The 22,796-nt window shown below is 37.3% G+C and overlaps 1 protein-coding gene and 1 non-coding gene across 5 annotated transcripts in view; both read left to right on the top strand.

The window, feature by feature from the left end:
- MARCHF8 (membrane associated ring-CH-type finger 8) overlaps positions 1-22,796 on the top strand; it is a 151,267-nt gene that overhangs the window by 78,447 nt on the left and 50,024 nt on the right. The gene's annotated exons all lie outside the window — the stretch shown is intronic.
- LOC142875747 (U6 spliceosomal RNA) lies at positions 20,609-20,715 on the top strand. Its single transcript, XR_012923042.1, has one exon. It is a non-coding gene; the product is annotated as a U6 spliceosomal RNA (small nuclear RNA).

Below are 22,796 nucleotides of genomic sequence, written 5' to 3'. Positions count from 1 at the left end.
TGCTGTGCAGGCAGAGCCCGCCCCAGTGCGGAGCACGGGGACCATGCTGCAGGCGAGAGCTGTGCTGAGGACTCTCCAATGCATTCTTTCTGGAAAATGAAGCTTCAGGTAGGAGCAGTGCCCTGTCAGTAGTGCCTGGTTTCTCACTGATTTAGGGATGTCATGAGGCCTTGTGGAACAAACATGTATAGAACCTGGAGTTGCTCAAGGTTGCCTCGTTATTGAGGTTTCCAGCCAGAGAAGCTGAGCAGGTCAATTCCATTTTGAAGGATGCACTTTTTTCTAAGAATACTGTTCCTTGAAATTGTGAAAAGTATTCTGAAGCCAATAGGCATTTAAATGTATACATTATAACTTTTAAAATGATACCCTCGTACTCTTGATTTGAAAGATATTTTTATTGACGTAATATTGCCCATTTAATTTTAAATTACACATTTATGGCTTTGGAAAATACAAAGACAGCTTATTTCATAATTTGGATGAGCACAGCTGCAGGCTGTACTGCTATATTCTAGGGGAAGTGTTGTTTGCAGAAGCCACCTAAATTCTTTCTGCTGGAGCATTCATTCTGGGAAGATCTTTTAGCTTCTCACAGGATGGAAAAATGCATAGAAGACAGAACAAAAGGTCTTTGTTCTGCTTGTTGGTATTATTTACTGAATGTGTGTAAATTCATGTAATTTCATTTGGCAGGGCTGTTCCAGTGTTGTCACTTGTTTCATCTGTCTGATTTTATATGGATGCTGTCTCTGTCAACTTTCCTTAGGCTATGAGATGGTCCTGAGCTATGGGGACACAAAATAGTAAAAATGAAAAGAACCCTAGAGCATCAGGGAATCTGGACCAAATTGGACATACTATTTCATCAGTAAATAGCATTTGTAGTTTTGAAACTCTAACAAACATCCTTTGAACATACATGCTCTGATCTCTGAGGCATCCAGAGAAAATCGAGTCTCCTATCCTGTTCTCTTAAGCTTCACAAGAGCAGGGATTTATTATTTATTTATTTATTTATTTATTTATTTATTTATTTAGAGACAGAGTCTCACTCTGGCATCAGCCTAGCTCACAGCAACCTCAGACTCCTGGGCTCAACAATCCTTCTGCCTCAGCCTCCTGAGTAGCTGGGACTACAGGCATGTGCTGACATGCCCGGGTAATTTTTTCTATATATTTTTTTAATTGTCTGACTATTTCTATTTTTAGTAGAGACGGGGTCTGGCTTTTGTTCAGGCTGGTCTCAAACTCCTGACCCCAAGCGATCCTCTCGCCTCGGCCTCCCACAGTGCTAGGATTACAAGCATGAGCCACCACTCCAGTCCAAGAGCAGGGATTTTGTTTGTTTTACTCGTCATTCCCATGGGGCTAGAACCGTATCTGGCTCATAGCAGGTAGTCAGTAAATGTGTTCCTGAATGAGCGCATTCTGTGCCAAAGACCCATTTACAAAGATTCCTTGCTCATATAGCACTGTAAAAAGTAGTTACAGTGTTAGAATTTCTTTTCTTTTCTTTTCTTTTTTTTTTTTGAGACAGAGTCTCACTCTGTTGCCTGGGTTAGAGTACCGTGATATCAGCCTAGCTCACAGCAACCTCAAACTTCTGGGCTCAAGCAATCCTCCTGCCTTAGCCTCCCAAGTAGCTGGGACTACAGGCATATGCCACTATGCCTGGCTAATTTTTTCTGTTTTTTAGTAAAGTGGGGGGACTCGCTCTTGCTCAGGCTGGTCTCGAACTCCTGAACTCAAATGATCCACCTGCCTCAGCTTCCCAGAGTGCTAGGATTACAGGCGTGAGCCACTGCTCCTGGCCAGAATTTCTATAATAACTTATATAGCAAATGAATTCTGATTTGTATTGATAAAGATTATTTCATCTTCAGGGTTTTGTGTGTTTATTAGATACATTATTTTATTTATTTTATTTTTTAAAATTTATTGGGCAACACTTCATTCTATAAATTAGAATAAGTATTCCCCTGAATACATTATTTTAGTATTGTTTTCTTTTGTTATATTTATTTTTTTCGGTGTATTATGGGGTTACAAATGTTAAGGTCACGTATATTGCCGTTGCCTCCCCTCCCCCCTCGAATCAGAGCTTCAAGGGTGTCCATCCCCCAGTTGGTGCGCATCACACCTATTATGTATGTATATACCCATCCCCCCCACCTGCCTGACACCTGATAAATGTTATTCCTATATGTCCACTTAGGTGTTGATCAGTTAATACCAATTTGCTGGTGAAGGATACATTATTTTAAAATGGCAGAAATTTATTTGTTCATTTTACTATTTGAATAATTAATATTTTTTAAAAGTCAGCAATGACTACAAAGACCTTTAATTTGTTTTCAGCAAAACCTTATTTCATATTTAAAAAATGAAAATGAAAAATACTTAATGGAAAATGCATTTGAATAAGATTGGATTCTTCAGTGAATTACTAGGAGATTATGATTCTCATCATACCATGTTATATGTAACATTTTAAAGAGCATTTATCAGTTTATGTTAGAAGGGTTTTGAGAACTGTAAATCCATTTATTCATAACTTTGGGGGTAAGTTTTAAATTGCAGTATATGTGGTGCTGAATGGCACTAAGCAGGGCAACATATTCCCTCTACATCAGGTGTCCTCAAACTATGGCCCATGGGCCACATGCAGGTGTTTTTGCCTGTTTGTTTTTTTACTTCAAAATAAAATATGTGCAGTGAGCCTAGGAATTTGTTCATAGTTTTTTTTAAACTATAGTCCGGCCCTCCAACGGTCTGAGGGACAGTGAACTGGCCCCCTGTTTAAAAAGTTTGAGGACCCCCGCTCTAGACAGTCCCACATTCAAGAGCTCAGAGAAACCAAAGGAGTCATCTTTGTTAACTCCTCTCCCCTTACCCCTTCCATATAAGTTCACTTTATAAAGGAGAAAGGTGAAATCCAGAGACTCTAGGTGAATGGCTCCACAACAAGTGAGTAGCTGCGATGTCTTGTGCATGGTTGTCTCATATCTTTTCTGCTTGCTTGTTACTTCATTATTGCCATATTAAAGCTAAAAAAAACCCTAAAACACATGATCACATTACTATAAATTTGGACTCTTATTATTTTACTTAGGATAATTCATGCATTTTTGTATTACTTAAATTACTTTAGTCTGTTTAATACAGTTTTATAAATTGTAAATTTACCCTCTTTAACTTTTGTGATGTGGCTGTTTCTTCTTGAGAAACTGTGGTGACTAAATATGCACTGAATTATTTCAAATTTGAGCTTCTTATAACATGATATTTTGTGCCATTTTTGTTATTCCTTAAAACTACTTGGCTTTTCCTTTTATTTTTGAAATAGATGTATATTATGTCATAATTTTCCTGAATCCATTTTGCTGACTATATTAGTCTGCTTGGACTGCCATAACAAAATACTATAGACTGCAAGGGATAAACAACAGAAATTTACTTTCTCAAAGTTTTTGAGGTTGGAAAGCCTAGATCAAGGTCTGGCAGGGCTCAGTTTCTGGTGAAGACTCTCTTCCTGGCTTGCAGATGGCTGCCTCCTCTCTGTGTCCTCACATGGCCTTTTCTTTTGAACACATCTTTGGTGTTGATTTCTCTTCTTATAAGGACACCAGTTCTATTGGATTAAGGCCCCATCCTTATGACCTCATTTAGTCATAACTGTCTCCAAAAAGCCCTATCTCTAATACAGTCATATAGGGGTTAGGGCTTCAACATAAGAATTTTGGGAGGTGGGGAGGGGAATAGTTCAGTCTTCAGCACCAACTAACACAATGTTTTTTAAAGTAAGATTTCGAATAAGTTTTTTTGTTTCTTTTTAATATATTAAATAATAAAATTTTAAATAGCTTGAAAATAAAGCTCCAAGCTCCCCTCGACTCCCCTCCCCTCCCCTTTCCTGTTCTTACCTCTCCTTTTCCTACAGGGTCTCACTCTGTCACCCAGGCTAGAGTGCAGTGGCATGATCATATCTTACTATAAACTCAAACTCCTGGGCTCAAGTGATCCTCCTGCCTTAGGCTCTGGAGTAGCTGGGACTACAGAGTGTGGACTACAGTACCACCATGCCCAGCTGATTTTTAAATTTTTTTGTAGAGAAGGGGTTTCCCTGCATTGCCCAGGCTGGCAAGCAATCCTCTTGCCTCAGCTTACCAAAGTGCTAGTATTATAGGCATGAGCCATGGTGCCAAGCCTGCAAGTTTTCTATGGCAATCTCAGATTGCATTTTTTTAAAGCCTCTTGTTATTTGTAGTCCTAAGGCTAGAAAGATAAGCTAAGAACTTCCCATCAGATTTCACCTGTAACACCTATAAGAATTCCTCCTTTCTTGAGGTCCCCAAAATATCTTAAGGTTCCTGGGCGTCCTAGGAAATGACTTCCCTTACTCACCTGTAAGGCTGGAAACTCTGTAAGCCAGTTTTTCCAAAGAAGGCTCTGCAAGCATAATCTTAGTTCTTTAAAAGTGTCTGGTCATATCTGACTGAATGAACGAAATTTTTATTTTTTTTTATTTTAGCGTATTATGGGGGTATATGTGTTAAAGTTACATATATTGCCCATGCCCCTCTCCACCCTCAAGTAAGAGCTTCAAGCATGTCCATCCCCCAAATGTTGCACATCTTACTCGTTGTGGTTGTATATACCCATCCCCTCCTCCCCCCTCCAACCCTCCCAACACCCGATAAATATTATTCCTATATGTCCACTTAGGTGTTGATCCGTTAATACCAATTTGCTGGTGAGTACATGTGGTGCTTGTTTTTCCATTCTTGAGATACTTCACTTAGTAGAATGGGTTCCAGCTCTATCCAGGAATATACAAGCGGTGCTATATCACCATTGTTTCTTAAAGCTGGGTAGTATTCCATGGTATACATATCCCACATTTTGTTAATCCACTCATGAATTGATGGGCACTTGGGTTGTTTCCACAGCTTTGCAATTGTGAACTGTGCTGCTATAAACATTCGAGTGCAGGTGTCTTTTTCATAAAGTGACATTTGATCTTTTGGGTAGATGCCCAGTAGTGGAATTGCTGGATCAAGTGGTAGATCTACTTGTATCGCTTTGCGGTATCTCCATAATGCTTTCCACAGAGGTTGAACTAGTTTGCAGTCCCACCAGCAGTGTAGGAGTGTTCCTCTCTCTGCATCCACGCCAGCATTTGTTGTTTGGGGACTTTTCGATAAAGGCCATTCGCACTGGAGTTAAGTGATACCTCATTGTGATTTTGATTTGATTTCCCTAATGATTAGAGCTGTTGAGCATTTTTTCATATGTTCGTTGGCCATTACTCTGTCTTCTTTTGAGAAATTTCTGTTCATGTCCTTTGCCCATTTTTTGATAGGGTTGCTTGATTTTTTTCTTGCTGATTTTCCTGAGTTCTAAATAGATCCTAGTTATCAGCCCTTTATCAGATGTATAGCTTGCAGAAATTTTCTCCCATTCTGTGGGTTGCCTGTTTGCCCTCTTGACAGTTTCTTTGGCTGTGCAGAAGCTTTTCAATTTCATTAGGTCCCATTTGTTTATTTTTGTTGCTGTTGTGATTGCCTTTGGGGTCTTCTTCATAAATTATTTGCCTAGGACAATGTCTAGAAGAGTATTTCCAACATTTTCCTCTAGAATTCTAATAGTTTCACACCTAAGGTTCAAGTCATTTACCCAGTGTGAGTTGATTTTTGTGAGAGGTGAAAGGTGTGGGTCTTGTTGCAGTCTTCTACATGTGGCTATCTAGTTTTCCCAGCACCATTTATTGAATAAGGATTCTTTTCCCCAGTGTATGTTTTTATCTGCTTTGTTGAAGATTAGTTGGCTATATGAGGATGGTTTTATATCTGGGTTCTCTGTTCTGTTCCACCGGTCAATGTCCCTGTTCTGTGCTAGTAAAAAGCTGTGTTAATGACTATAGCCTTCTAGTATAGTTTGAAGTCTGATAAATTGATACCTCCTATTTTGTTTTTATTGCCTAGGATTGATTTTGCTATACGGGGTCTTCTCTGCTTCCATATGAAGTGTAAAACTATTTTTTCTATATCTGTGAAAAATGATAATGGTATTTTGATAGGGATTGCGTTGACTCTGTAGGTAACTTTGGGTAGTATAGACATTTTAACAATGTTGATTCTGCCGACCCAAGAGCATGGTATATCCTCCCACCTGTTTACATCCTCTGCTATTTCCTTCTTCAGTGTTTCATAGTTCTCCCTGTAGAGGTCTTTTACCTCCTTAGTTAAATATATTCCAAGGTACTTTATTTTCTTTGTTGCTATTTTGAAGGGAATTGAGTCTTTGATTTGGTTCTCACTTTTACTGTTGTTGGCGTATACGAATGCCTCTGATTTCTGTGTATTGATTTTGTATCTTGAGACTTTACCAAATTCATTTATCAGATCAAGGAGTCTCATGGTTGAATCCTTGGGGTTTTCTAGGTATAATATCATGTCATCAGCAAAGAGTGAGAGTTTGATCTCTTTTGCTCCCATTTGGACGCCCTTAATTCCACTTTCTTATCTGATTGCTGTAGCAAAGACTTCCAGCACTATGTTGAACGGAAGTGGGAATACTGGGCAACTTTGTATTGTTCCAGTTCTAAGTGGGAATGCTTTCAATTTTTCCCCATTCAGTATGATATTGGCTGTGGGTTTGTCATATATGGCTTGTATCATTTTTAGGTAAGCCCCGTCTATGCCTATTTTGTTGAGTGTTCTTATCATAAAAAGGTGTTGAATTTTGTCAAATCCTTTCTCTGTGTCTGTTGAGAGGATCATATGGTCTTTGTTTTTGCTTCTGTTTATATGGTGAGTTACATTTATAGATTTGCGTATGTTGAACCATCCATGCATCCCTGGGATGAAGCCCACTTGGTTGTGATGAATTATTTTCTTGACAAGGGCCTGGATTCGATTGGCTAGCATTTTGTTGAGAATTTTTGCATCTATATTCATAAGGGATATTGGTCTGTAGTTTTCTTTTTTTGTTGTATCCTTTCTTGGTTTTGGTATTAGGTTATGTTCGCTTCATAAAATGTGTTGGGGAGAATTCTATACTGCTGGATGTTGTGGAATAATTTCTGCAGGATAGGCACCAGTTCTGCCTTGAAGGTGTGGAAAAATTAGGGTGTGAAACCATCTGGCCCAGGACTTTTCTTTTTAGGAAGGTTTTTTATTGCTGTTTCAATTTCAGTACTTGATATTGGTCTGTTCAGGAATTCTATTTCTTCCTGGTTGAGCCTAGGGAGGCTGTGTGTTTCTAAGAAATTGTCCATTTCCTCCACATTTTCCAGTTTGTGTGCGTAGAGGTTTTTGTAGTATTCATAAATTATATCTTGTATCTCCGTGGCATCAGTTGTAATTTCTCCTTTATTGTTCCTGATGGAGCTTAATAGAGATTTTTCTTTTCTGCTTTTCATTAGTCTAGCCAATGGTGTATCAATTTTGTTTATTTTTTCAAAGAACCAACTTTTTGTTTTATTAATCTTCCATATAGTTTCCCTGTTGTCAATTTCATTTAGTTCTGCGTTGATCTTAATGATTTCACTTCTTCTGCTGGGTTTGGGGTTGGTCTGTTCTTCTTTTTCCAGCCCTTTAGATGATTCATTAGGTTGTCTATTTGTGATCTTTTCGACTTTTGGACATAGGCGTTTATGGAAATAAACTTTCCTCACAGGACCTCTTTAGCTGTGTTCCACAGGTGTTGGTAACTTGTGTCACCTTTGTCATTTAGTTCAAAGAATCTTTTGATTTCCATCTTGATTTCCTCGTTTATGAAGTGATCATTCAGCAGAAGGTTGTTTAGTTTCCATGACTTTGTGAAGAAATGAGGAGTGCTGTTAGGATCGATTTCTACATTTATTCCATTGTGATATGAAAAGATACATGGTATACTTTCTATTTTTTAAAATTGTTTGAGATGTGCTTTGTGTCCTAGGATATGGTCAATCATGGAGAATGTCCCATGAGCTGATGAGAAGAATGTATATTCAGTGGTTTTGGGGTAGAATGTCCTGTAAATATCAGTCAGGCCCATTTGTTCTAGGGTTCTGTTTGAGTCCATTATTTCTTTGTTGATTTTCTGTTTGGAGGATTTGTCAGTAGCTGTCAGTAGCGTGTTAAAGTCTCCAACTATTATGGTATTCTTGTTTATCCATTTGTTTAGATCCAGTAGAGTTTGCTTTATGAATCTGGGTGCACCATGACTGGGTGCATATATATTTAGAATTGTTATGTCTTCTTTTTTTTTTTTTTGAGACAGAGTCTCGCTTTGTTGCCCAGGCTAGAGTGAGTGCCGTGGCGTCCTAGCTCACAGCAACCTCAAACTCCTGGGCTCGAGTGATCCTTCTGCCTCAGCCTCCCGGGTAGCTGGGACTACAGGCATGCGCCACCATGCCCGGCTAATTTTTTTTTTTTTATATATATATCAGTTGGCCAATTAATTTCTTTCTATTTATAGTAGAGACGGGGTCTCGCTCTTGCTCAGGCTGGTTTTGAACTCCTGACCTTGAGCAATCCGCCCGCCTCGGCCTCCCAAGAGCTAGGATTACAGGCGTGAGCCACAGCGCCCGGCCTGTTATGTCTTCTTGTTGAACTGTACCCTCCACCATTATATAGTGACCTTCTTTGTCTTTTATTACTTTTGTTGATTTAAAAGCTAGGTTATCTGTAATCAGCACCACCATGCCAGGATTCTTTTGGCTTCCCTTTGCTTGAAATATCGTTCTCCACCCCTTTACCTTTAGTCTAATTGTATCCTTGCAGGTTAGATGTGTTTCCTGAAGGCAGCAGATACTTGGCTTGTGTCTTTTTATCCATTCGGCCAGCCTATGTCTCTTGAGTAGGGAGCTCAGGCCATTCACCTTTATTGAGATAACTGATAGGTGGGGCAGATTTCTGTTCATTATGTTGGGTTGAACTTTGTTCCTTTATTTTCTGTCTTGAGCCATTGTAGTATCTGGGCTTTGACCTTTAGCTTTGAGTAGGTTTAAATTAGTGAGTGTTTATTGTGCTGATCCGTGGGTAACATTGCTTTGAGTACTTCTTAAAGTGCTGGTCTTGTCTTGGTGAATTCCCTCAGTCTTTGCTTCTCTGAGAATGTCTTGATTTCTCCTTCATATACAAAACTTAGTTTTGCAGGGAATAAGATTCTAGGCTGGGCATTGTTTTGTTTCAGGAGAGTGAGAATGGGGCCCCAGTCTTTCCTTGCTTGTACAGTCTCAGTAGAGAAGTCTGGTGTTATTTGGATTGGCTTTCCTTGTATGTTACTTGCTTCTTTTGTCTTACAGCTCTTAGAAGGGCCTCTTTAGTTGATATTTTGGTCAGTCTGATGACTGCATGTCGTATTGTCTTCCTGTTTGCATTGACTCTCTCAGGGGTCCTGTGAGCTTCTTGAAGTTGTATATCGAGATAGTTAGTAAGGCTTGGGAAATTTTCCTCTATTATATCTTCGAATAGCTTGTCCAACCCTTGGGTGTTTTCTTCTTGCTCTTCTGGTAACCTTATGACCCTCACATTAGGTTTCTTCACATAATCCCACATGTCTTGTAGGCTTTGCTCTTTTCTCTTGTTTCTCTGCTCTATCTCTGTGACTGATTTTTTTAATTGGACGGTGTTATCTTCAATCTCTGAGATTCTTTCTTCTGTTTGATCTACCCTGTTCTTGAGGCTTTCCACTGTATTTTGTAGTTCCCTGAATTGATTCTTCATTTCCAGGAGTTCGGTTAAACTTTTCTTCATTGTATCAATTTCTTTAGTGAATTTTTGTTCCAGGTCCTGGAGGCTTTTTGTGGTTTCTTTGTGTTGATTATTGAGTTGTTCTTGCAGGTCGTTGAATTTTCTTATGTTCCACGTTTGAAATTCCTCTTCTGTCATTTTGGTTGCCTGATTTTGGTTAGTGTCCCTTTTCTAAGGGGCTGGTGCTCCTCTTTGGGTGTGTGGTTTCTGTTTGGTTGAATTCATGCAGGTAACTTTGTTGTCATGAAAATGAGTATATTCATTAAGTTTCTGAACTCTGGAGAGCTAAAGCAAGGAGAATAAGATACCGTTTACAAGTGTTCATTTCAGCTTATAGAATCAGAGTTTTCTAAATTGTTATTAGTTACACATCGCTTTAAGAGGAAAGAAAAGGGGCTTTCTTATTTGTCTAAAAAATAGAACATTCAAACAACATCAGCAAAACAAAATGACAATCATCCGTCATCAGTTCATTCAGCCATATCTAATTAATTCTTATTCCACTGGATCTGTTGTTAGCAATCTTATAAACTCATTGGCTTCTTGATAAGAATCCTGGAAATTCTGACAGAAGCCACTCGTATAGTCTCAAAATTATTTAAGCAGTGTCATCAGAAGCCTGTAAAAATTAGTACCTGGCATAGTCTTCTTTTCCATCGGGCTCTGACACCGTCTTAGAGCTACAGCTACAGAGCTACAGTTCTGGCCTGTAGCTGATTACAAGGGCTTTGAGGGAAGCATGAGACTAAAACACAGAAAATATCTGTAGATGACAAAAGGCTTGGCTGTAGTTAATTTATTACTGATAATTTTCAAAAATGAAAAACCTGATGAGAATTTATTTAAGGAAAAATATGACTGACATAGAATTTGGTTGTTTTTGTGATGTGCAAAACAAGTTAATAAAATCAATCAAAAAATTTTGGCAGAATAGTTAAAAACATAATCAACTCTATAGTCAAAGAATATAATAAACATTATATCTGGTTTACAAAAACAGATAAGCATAAATTTTACACAGGAAAAAAATATTGAAATATAACAATCCTGGATATTATGTACCACAAATATACCAGGAATATATCAAAAATATCAAGTAAAGAGATTTAGTAAGGCTGGAGTAGATTCTAAGCTTCTATGTACTGATAAAACTCCATAGTAAGTGATGTGAATCCCCTGTTGACAGCCATTGGCCCAGATGATGCTGGATTCAAATGTAAAAAGTAAAGTTATAGGCTGGGAACAGTGGCTCATGTCTGTAACCCTAGCACTCTGGAAGGCCGAGGTAGGAGGATGGTTTGAGCCCAAGAAGTTCGAGAGCAGTCTTTAGTAGAGATGCTGTCTCTACTAAAAATAGAAAAATTAGCTGGGCATTGTGGCACATGCCTGTAGTCTTAGCTACTCAGGAGGTTGAGGCACTGGGATTGCTTGAGTCTAGGAGTTCAAAGTTGTAATGAGGTACGATGATGCCACTGTACTCTACCTAGGGTGACAGAGCAACACTCTGTCTCAAGTAAAAAAAATAAAATAAAATAAAAAATAAAGTTGTGACCAAATGAACATTTTTTTAAAAAGCCAGAAATTAAGATGGATAACAGCCTGGGTGCAGTGGTTTATGACTGTAATCATGGTACTTTGGGAGGCTGAGGCAGGAGGATTGCTTGAGCCCAGGAGTTCTAGACTAGCCTGGGCAACAAGCAAGACCCTCTCTCTATAAAAAATTTAAAAATTAGCCAGGTATGGTGGGCACAGGCCTGTAGTCTCAACTATTCGTATTCTCAACTCACTTGAACCCAGGAGTTGGAGACTGCAGTGAGCAATGATCGCATGATTGTGCTATGGCACTCCAGTCTGGGCAACAGAGTGAGACCCGGTCCCTAATAAAGAGACTGATAACAACAACACAGTGCAGAGCAGCATCAGGACGATAATATACAAAACCTATCATGATAGTGAAGGCATTGGAGAAATCTCTTCTGATTTGCTGACTCCTCACATGCATTTCATTAGTAGTAACAAACCCAATTATTTCTAGTACCTTTTCTTTTATAAAATGAAAGAATAAATTTTTGTCATCTTTGAGAGGTCCTCCTGGAAATCTCAGATAGTTTTAGGTGCAAAAGACATTCTAAAATTTTTATGTTACATTTAGGTTTTTGAATTTGTGAGGATAAAAATCAAAAGTTGTCAGGAGAGTTCAATATTTAAGATAGGAATCAGATCATGGGTGCCTGAGTAACAATATTTGCTTACTCATTTCAAAGTGGCATGTAAACATTTGAAAATAAAGAGAAGTTTTCATGATTGTAAAGCATTCAGCTTTTTTTATAAGTGAGAAATCTTTGTTTTATACTTAATCAAGGACATAGTAAAGAATATGAAAAGCACAGAAATTTGTTCTGGTAAAACAAAGAATCTTTGTTATCTAGAGAGTAGGTATCTTATAGCAGACCAATAATCCAAGAAAATTTTCTAATTTCAACAGAGAAAATAAAATTCTAGTTTTGTTTTGTATTATTTATAAGAGACAGGGTCTTGCTCTGTCACTCAGGCTAGAATGCAAGTGGTCCGATCATAGATCACCCCAGCCTTGAACTTTTGGGCTCAAACGATCCTCCTCGTTAGCTAGGAATATGTATGTGTAACACCTCGCCTGGCTAGCTTCTAAATTTTTTTTGTAGAGATAGGGTCTTACTAGGCTTGTCTCAAGATCCTGGCCTCAAATGATTCCCCCTCCTTGGCCTCCCACCCTCCCAAAGTGCTGGGATTACAGGTGTGAGCCACTGTGCCTGGCCCGCAAGTTCTAGTTTTGTGTCAGTGTGATATTTGATACTACAGGATCTACAAGCCCTTTTTAAAATCTTATGAATGAACCCATCAAAACTGTGCTAGCTTTGGTCAAGGCAAATAAAATTTCTTTTCCTCAAACCTTCTACAACTTCCTGTATCAATTCAAGTTTTGGCCTTCACAACTGATATAGTTTGGATATTTGTCCCTTCCAAATCTCATGTTGAAATTTGATGTTGGATGTGGGGCCTATTGGAAGATGTTTGAGTCATGGTGGCGGATCCCTTGTGAATGACTTAGTGTTGTCCTCTTGGTAATGAGTGAGTTCTCACTCTCAGTTCCCAAGAGATCTGATTGTTAAAAAGAGCCTGGCACCTCCTTCCTCTCACCATCCAGGCTTCTACCATGAGTGGAAGCTTCCTGAGTCCCTCCATAGAAGCAGATGCTGGTACCATCCTTCTTGTGCAGCCTGCAGAACTGTGAGCCAAATAAGCCTCTTTTGTTTATGTGTTACCCAGCCTCAGTTAATCCTTTATAGCAATGCAAATAGACTAAGACAATTACCCTCTTTCTTACTCTGGAACAATCAATGCCTTTATTTTAGGACAAAACTGTTTTATTTTCCCTAAATAAATACAACTCATTATACTACCTTACACATAATATTGTACCTGTCACCATTACTGTAGTAGTCTCATGCACATGTTATTTATAACTTTTAACCAATGTAAGCTCTATTACACAGAGAAAACTAGGGAGTGGATAATTGTGAGCTATCACATGCCACCATTTAAGCAAACTAGCAGAGCTAACTAACATCCAGAGCTAATAGGACTTTCTCTAACTGCAAATACAAATCTCAAAGTGGCAAAAATAAACATGTTTAGTTAACAGATCCATAGACACAGTCTCTTTGTGGCATATAAAAATAAGAAAAAAAGATATATTAACTTAAAATTATGCTTAATAATAAATGTTTCAGTATTTAGTCTTACTTAGAAATGATCTTGGCATCCAGTACATATCCATTAATTAATTTAAAATAATAATAGTTCAAGTTTTCATATTACCTAAAGAACTTAGAAATTTATCTTCAAGCTGCCATATTGTAAGACATACATACTGATGAAATACAAGTTCATCAGGACAATGATTCAACTTGGTTGAAATGAATTTACATTTTTCATAATCTTAAACATTAAGTAGAAGTGATGCTAGCATATTCAGTTAGAAATAAGCTATACAAATTTAGGAAAGACATACCCAAACAGAGTAAAAATCTGTGCTTATACTTAACACGGATAAATATAGCATTTCTATTAAATCATAAATGTTAACCTAGTCTCATTTGCTAAAGATTTGCCTTACTTGTGTTAATTTGATTTCTTTTTTTTTTTTGTTCACTTTACTTTTTAGTTAGTATAATTTGATTTCTTAACACAGCTCCATATTGGTTTCTAAAAGGATACTTTCGACATCTACTGTACTTGAAAGTGTTAGATGTTTAACTTCTTTATTTTCTGAGAATTTTAGGAATATTCTGTTTATATCTAGGTACTTATTTATAAGTACAAGTCAACCACAATGTACTCCTTTAAGAGATTTTATAATCTAGTTTATTAATACCAACCTGAGGTAGAAAAATATTGTATCATCACACAGTGAAAAGTAAGGGCATTTATGAATTACACATAGACATGGAGATGCAGATAGAGTTTATAGCTTCACACCATCTGGGGGATGGACATGCTTGAAGTTCTGACTGGAGTGGGGCAAAGGCAATATGTAACTTAAACATTTGTACCCCCATAATATGCTGAAATAAAAAAATTATAACTTCAATTCTGAAATTTCAACTATGGGTCCAGCATAAACACAGAATTACAGAACTCATCAGTCCATGTCAAAGAGCTGTTCTCTTCCCAGTGGTCATGAATTCTTAATTTATTTGTAGTCTGGTCAGACAAATAGTCTGGTTTGTTATTTTTTTTCTGTTTGCGTATCTGTAGTCTCTCATACATTAGCCCATTCACAGAGATTATAGAGATTATAAAATGGCCAGACCATAAAACCAAATCCCCAGTGGAAAATAATTTATTGGAGGTAAACAAAACAAAAGCACATTTAGTAGAGAGTAAATCTTCTCCCTTCCAAGCAGGTCTCAGATTTCATAGCCATGCATTTTTGAATGGGATAGAATCACCTATAGCTCTAGGAGACAGCTCTGATTTAGGAGACAGCTCTGATTGGCCTAAAGCAATTAATATTATTCAGTTCCTCAACCAGTCACTATGGTAAAGAGTACATAGGGGTAGAATGTTGCTGGGAAACAAAAGATTTCTGGCTCAAACAGGCTAGACCATATCTGGCATTAGTTACCAGCCTGTGGCGTTATTAGACACAAATAAATGGATAGCAACTCAACTGTATAGAGTTTGCCAACAGCAACTGGGAAGTTGTAAGTAACAGACCCTAATATATGAAATTGACTTGATGGATGTAAGTGAGCAGTGATAGGCTCATGTCACAGGGATTGTTTTAGGCCATTTAGCAACCGTGCTAGAACTGGGAGTGGGGACCCAGTCCTATTGAAAGGCATGGCTGGGGAGTTCATGGTTTTTATGGAAAGGTAGAGGAGAGAGAACAGTGTTGGAGAGTCTGGATGCGATTTGGAGAAATTGAGCTTTGGAGAGAGCCATTGATGCAGATCTTGATCCTGAGCTGTGAAGTCAGTAGTCCTTGTTTCTTATTCAGTAGTGTATTGATTCACAGTATGTTTCATTTTTTAAACAGTGAGATCTTGATTAAGAGAACAAGAAAGAATAAGCATGTAATTGTATGTATAATTAACAATTTGAAATGAAGAGCAATAAAACCAAAATCTAGATCTGTAAAGAGTGGTACTGTATTTTGATAGGGATTGCATTAATTCTGTAGATCACTTTAGGTAAAACGGACATTTTAACAATATTGATTCTGCCAATCCATGAGCATGGTAGGGTTTTTCCATCTGTTTCCATTTTCTACAATTTCTTTTCTCAGTGTTTCGTAGTTCTCCCTATATATGTCTCTCACCTCCTTTGTTAAATGTATTCCTAAATATTTAATTTTCTTTGATGCTATTGTGAAAGGTGTTGCATCTTTGATTTGATTTTCACCTTGACTGTTACTGGCTTATATGAATGCCACTGATTTGTGTGCAGTAGTTTTGTATGCTGAGACTTTACTGAATTCATTTATCAATTCCAGGAGTCTGTTTGTTGAATCCTTGGGATTTCTGGGTATAATATATTATCAGCAAAGAGTGACAGTTTTACCTTTTCTGCCCCCACTTGGACACCCTTAAATCCTGTCTCTTTTCTAATTGCTCTAGCAAGGACTTCCAGCACTATGTTGAATAGAAGTGGAGATAGTGGATAGCCTTTTCTGGTTCTAGTTGTATACAGGAATACTTTCAATTTTTTTCCCATTCAATATGATATTGGCTGTGGGTTTGTCACATATAGCCTTAATAATTTTCAGATATGCCCCATCTATGCCTATGTTTTAAAGAGTTTTTATCATAAAAGTGTGATGGATTTTGTCAAATCTTTTTCTGCATCTATTGGGAGAATCATATGGTCTTCATTCTTGCTTTTATTTATATGGATATGCATTTATAGATTTGAGTTTGTTGAACCAACCTTGCGTCTCTGAGATAAAGCCCACCTGGTCATGATGAATTATTTTTTTGACATGCTGTTGGATTCAGTTTGCTAAGATCTGGAACCAGAGAAGATCTCATATAGCCAAAACAATCTTAAGCAAAGAGAACACATTGGGAGGCATCAGTCTACCAGACTGCAAGCTTTACTGCAAGGCTGAAATAACCAAAACAGCATATTACTGGCACAAGAACAGAGATATAGACCCTTGGAACAGGACTGAGAACCCAGATATAAAACCTTCCTCATATTGTCATCTAGTCTTTGACAAAACAGACAAAAATAAACATTGAGGGAAAGAAACTCTATTTAATAGATGGTACTGGGAAAACTGGATAACCCCCTCTCACAAAAATCACCTCACAATGGATAAGAAACTTAAACCTAAGGCATGAAACCTTAAGAATTCTAGAAGAAAATGTTGGGAAAACTCTTACAGACATCAGCCTAGGCAAAGAATTTATGAAGAGGAACCCCAGAGCAATCACAGCAGCAGCAAAAATAATAATAAACTGTGATTAGAGTGAATAGACAACCTACAGAATGGAAGAAAATATTTATAGTCTACACATCCAATAAAGGGCTTATAACAAGAATCTATATAGAACTTAAGAAAATCAACACGAAAAATTCTAACAACCCCATTAATAAATGGGCAAAGGACATGAAGAGATACTTTTCAAAAGAAGACAAACTAATGCCAGAAAACATAAAAAGTGCTCAACATCTCTTATCACTGGGGAAATGCAAATCTAAATCACAATGAGATTATCATCTAACTCCAGTGAGAATGGCTCTTGTCAGAAAGTCCCAAAACAACAAATGGTGGCGTGCATGTGGAAAGATAGGAACACTCTTCTGCTGCTGGTGGGACTGCGAATTAGTACAACCCCTGTGAAAAATAATTTGGAGATATCTCAAATAGCTAAAAATAGAAATACCACTTGATCCAGCAATCTCATTACTGGACATCTACCCAAAAGAATAAAAGACATTCTATAATAAAGACATCTGCACTAGAATGTTTATGGCAGCACAATTCATAATTGCCAAGATATGGAAACAACCCAAGTGCCCATCAATACATGAGTGGATTAATAAAATGTGGTATATGTATACCATGGAATACTACTCAACTACAAGAAACAGTGGTGAACTAACACCTCTTATATTATCCTGGATAGAGCTTGAGCCCATCCTCCGAAGTGAAGTATCACAAGAATAGAAAACAAGCACCGCTTGTTCTTACCATCAAATTGGTACTAACTTCCACATGTTCGTAATGGTAAAAAGAAAAAAAAATTGGTACCAACTGATCAACACTAAGGTGCTCACATGGTAGTAATATTCGTTGTTTGCTGGTCAGATGGGAGGCAGGTAGTAGGGTGGTTAAACTCATAACTAATGGATGCAGAGCACACTGTATGGGGGAAGGGCAAACTTGTAGCCCTTGCTTGGGTGAGGCAAAGGTATTATATGTAACCAAAATGTTTGTATTTCCATAATATTGTGAAATTAAAAAAAAATATAAAATTCCAGTGTTTGATAGTAAAAAAATATATATATAAAACCAAAATCTAAGTCTTCTTTTAAAAAGTAGCAGTGCAGAATGTGGTGCTATCTCTGTAGAATGTCAGAAAGTAAGTTACCACTGAGCCATTCAGTATAAGCCCCTACTCACTCAGATGAAGAGGGAAGAGGGACACAGGGAAATACCAGTACAAAAAAGTAATTTTGCAAAAATGGCAGATTTCTCTTTATTATTTAGAGACAGGGTCTCACTCTGTTGCCCAGGCTGGAGTGCAGTGGCCAGATCATAGCTCACTGCAGCTCAAGTGGTCCTCCTACCTCACCCTTCCAAGTAGCTGGGACTACAGGTACATGCAACCATGCCCAGCTAATTTTTTAAATTTTTTGTAGAGGCTGGGTCTCATGTTTTGCCCAGGCTGGTCAAGAACTATCGGGCTCAAGTGATCCTCCTGCCTTAGCCTCCTAAAGTGCTGGAATTAACAGACATGAGCCACCACACTCAGCCAGATTTCTCTGTTTAAACATGCCGGATACATGAACATGAATTTTGATACAATATAATAATCATTGCTATGCTTTAAATTAAGGAAACAATATCTATAAAGACAGTTGGCTATATTTAGCATGTTTGCAATGCAAGAATGAAAATCATACTGTATGGTGTTTTATTGTTAGATTCTAAGTGAGAGTCATTCACTTAAACTTCTAATTCCCAGTGCTAGCTATGTGCTAGTATCTTGTAATCAGGTAGTTGGTGTCCTGTATTGATTACCTTATGCAGAAAACCCACTGGAGTTATTTGTTTATACCATAGCACAGCATTTTACATATCATAAAGTCTTTATTTTTTGGACCTTAGTATTTTTTTAAATGTTGAGATATAGTTCTCATACCACAAAACCCTTTTAAAGTATATAATTCAGAGCTTTTAAGTATATTCATAAAATTGTACAACCATCACCAGTATCCCAGTCCAGACCATTTTCATCACCCCCAAATGAAATGCTGTGCCCAATAACAGTCACTCCCCATTCCCCCTTCCTCAGAGCCCCTGCAACCGCTAACCTACTTTTGTCTTTATGGATTTGCCTATTATAAATCTTTTATATAGATGGAATCAGATAACACATGGTCTGTTGCGACTGGCTTCTTTCACTTAGCATAATGCTTTCAAGGTCCATTCATATTGTAGCAAGTATCTCTGTCTTTTAAATGACTGCATAGTATTCATTGTATGCATATCCAACATTTTGTTTCTCCATTCATCTGTGAGGGACATTTGAGTTGTTTCCATCTTTTGGATATTTTTATTTGTGTTTGCATGGTATATATTTTTCCATTCCCTTATTTTTAACCTACCTATATCATTGAAATGAGTTTCCTGTATATAAAATATAATTAGTTATTTTTTTAAAAAAGCAGTTATGCACATTTGTGTTTTTTAATTGTCAGGTTTACATATGCATATAATGTAATTATTGCTATGTTTATTTATTTTTTAGTTTTTAGAAACAGGGCTCTCACTCTGTTGCCCAGGCTGGAGTGCAGTGACATGATGATAGTAGCTTGGTGAAACCTCAAACTCCTAGGCTCAAGTGATCCTCCCACCTTAGCCTCCTGAGTAGTTGGGACTACAGGCACATGCCACCACATCCAGCTGATATTTGTTGTTTGTTTTTTGTAGAGGTGAGGTTGCCCGGGCTGGTTTTGATCTCCTGGCATCAAGAGATCTTCCCATCTCAGCCTTCCAAAGTGCTGGGTTTATAGGTGTGAACTACCATGCCTGCCTTCTATTTGATTTTGACTATATCTCTTTGCTTTTTAAAAGGAATTATAAAATATATATATTTCATAGCCTATTCAGACTTAATGTTTTTTCTACTTTAGTTGCAATGTAGGAACTTTACCACAATATAGAAAATAGACTGTAACTTTCATCTCCGCCCCCTTTCTGTTGTAGTTATGTTACGTCTGTATACTTTGAAAACCCCTCATAGGGTGAGTTTTGTTTGTTTGTTTGTTTTTTGCTTTAACTATCAAACATGTTTTAAATACAACGAGAAAAAAGAATGTCAATTGTTCTTATCCAAATCCAAGCGCCTTTCTGTTGCTCTTTCTTTATTGCTGATATTCCAGAGTTTTCTGGTATCATTTTCCTTCTATGTGAAGAATTTCTTTTAAGCAATTCTTTAAGAGCAGATCTGTTGCTTGTTAATCTTGTTAGTTTTTCTTTATCTGTCAGTGTCTTTATTTCCTCTTCATTTTTGAAGGATACTGCATAAACAGCTCTCTTTTGTCAATACATGAAAAATATGTTGCTTCCTAGTATTGGCCTCCACAGTCCTGGTAAGCCAGCTACAGTCTTTTGAATGATTGCTCCCCTAGAGATAATACATCATTTTTTCCTGGCTACTTTCAAGATTTCTTCTTTTGTCTTTAGTTTTCATTAATTTGATTATGATATGCTAGGCACTGGTTTCTTTTAGTTTATCCTATTTGAAATTCACTCAGCATCTTCAATTCATAGGCTTATGTCCCTCTCCAAACATGGGAAAATTTTGACAAGTATTTCTTCAAATATTTTTCAGCACTGTACTCTTTCTTCTTTACTGTTTGAACTCTAGTGACATAACTGTTAAAACTGTTTTTTTTACTTCACAGGTTCTTGAGGTTCTGTTTTTCTTTAAATATTTTTTTCTCTTTCCTGTTTCAATTTAATACTTTCTCTTGTTCTATCAAGTTCTTGGCTCTTTTCTTCTCTCATCTCCTCTCTGCTATTGAGTCCATTTTGTTTCAAGAGTGTTTGTCATTGCTCATTTGAGTATTTTAAAAATAACTGCTTGGTGCTCGCTTTGGCAGCACATATATTAAAACTGGAACGATACAGAGAAGATTAGCAGGGCCCCTATGCAAGGATGACATGCAGATTCGTGAAGCGTTCCATATTTTTAACACATAGGTACTACAGTAATAGGGTATTGGGCAGGTGGGAGGGGGGCGGGTATATACATACATAATGAGTGAGATGTGCACCATTTGGGGGATGGTCATGCTGGAAACTCAGACTTGTGGGGGGAGGGAGGAAAGGACATTTATTAAAACCTTAAAATTTGTACCCCCATAATATGCCGGAAAAAAAAAAAACAACTGCTTGAAGTCTTTGCCAGATAATTCCGACATCTGTATTGTCTTGTTATTAGTGTCATCTTGTTGATGGTGTCTGATCCTTAATTCTTAATCTGTTTATATCTATATATTTAAACTGTTTTTCTTGTAGGCAGCATGTGGTTATATGTTGCTTTAGTATTTAATCTGAAAACCTCTGCCTTTTAATTAGTGTGTTGAAACCATACACACACCATCCACCCACTCACCCATAATACATATATGTACACATGTATATGTATATATAAACTTTTCTATGTTGAGATAATTGTATATTTATATACAGTTGTAGGAAATGATACAAAAAGATTCTGGGTACCCTTTACCTACTGTTGCCCATTGGTAACATCTTGGAAAGTTACAGTCCAATATGACAGCCAGGGCTGGTCAAGAGGTAGTGAGTTATCTCGATTGTTCACACTATCACAACAATACAGTACATTTCCATCACCACAGGGATCTCTCAGTTACTCTTGTGGAGCCACATCCAATTCCCTCCTGCTGCTACTCCCTTCTTAACCACTGGCAGCCACTAATCTGTTCTTGTTTTCTATAGTTTTTTTAGTTAAATAATGTTATATGTGTGGAATCATATAATATGTTTTTACATAGGCAGTCATGTCATTTGCAAAAAGAGAGTTTTATGTCTTTCATTCTGATACATATGCCTTTTATTTCCTTTATTTTTCTTATTGTGATGGTTAGAACTTTCTGCACTATCGTGAATAAGAATTAGTGGAAAACGTTTAACTACTTCGGTACGGCGCTCACCGGCCACAAAACTTGGCCCACAGCCGGCACTCATAGTCCGCACTGTGCATTGACGACGAATCTGTTTTGCTCTTGTGTGATGAGGAAAGCTTTAAAGCACTGAAAGTTTGTTTTACTTTACAGGCAGCTTTAGGAAAATAATTATAATAACTCCTACTAAGGACTTGTTAAAAGGTCACAGATTCATAGTAACTTATTAGCTAAATGTACACACTGCAACTGCAGAGATAAAAGCTGTAAAAGTAAAAGCTTTTGGCTGTCAACTATAGTTGACACTCGTACTGAAGTGGTTAACAAACTATGGGTCTTGCTGTGTTGCCTGGGCTGGTCTTTAAATCCTGGCCTTAAGCAGTCCTCCTTCCTTAGCCTCCTGAGTAGCTGGAATTATAGACATGAGCCATTGCTCCTGGCCTGTCTTCATTTTTGAAGGTAGTTTTGCTGAATATGATTATCTTAGTTGACATTTTTTTTTTCCGTTTAGTTCTTTATTTTCTCCCACTGTCTCTGGCCTCTGTGGTTTCTGGGGAGAAGTCAGCTGTTAATCTTTTTGGGGTGCCCTTTATACATAATGAGTCATTTCTGTCCTGCTGCTTTCAGTATTTTCAGCTTGTTAATTTGACGTGTCTGGATGTGGATTCCTTTGCTTTTATCTACTACAATTTTATTCAACTTCTTGGATGTGTAATGTTTCAAAGTTTAAAAGTTTTTAACCATTTTTATTTTGATTATTTTTCTTTCTCTTTTCTTCATGGTACTTCCAGTATATATTATTATATGTTGGAGCACTTAATCAAAAACCACATTTCTCCAAATGCCTGTTTCTTTTTTTACCTTTTACCCTCTGTTCTTCAGATTTGCATAATCTCCGATGGTACATCTTCTTACATATTCTTTCTACTGCCAGCTCAATCTTCTGTGAGTGTCCATAGTGAATTTTTCATTTCAATTATTGTACTTTTCACTCCTACATTTTCCATGTTCATTTTTTATATTTTCTATCATTTTATTGCTGTTTTCTAATTAATAAGACTTTGTCATCATATTTTCATATGCTTTTTAAGTATAACTTCACTTATAGTACTATGAACATATTTA

The sequence above is a fragment of the Microcebus murinus genome, chromosome 14, assembly GCF_040939455.1.
Source record: "Microcebus murinus isolate Inina chromosome 14, M.murinus_Inina_mat1.0, whole genome shotgun sequence".
Taxonomy (NCBI): domain Eukaryota; kingdom Metazoa; phylum Chordata; class Mammalia; order Primates; family Cheirogaleidae; genus Microcebus; species Microcebus murinus.
Note: the sequence above shows the minus strand (reverse complement) of the source record. Positions and strands in the feature narration are given on the sequence as shown.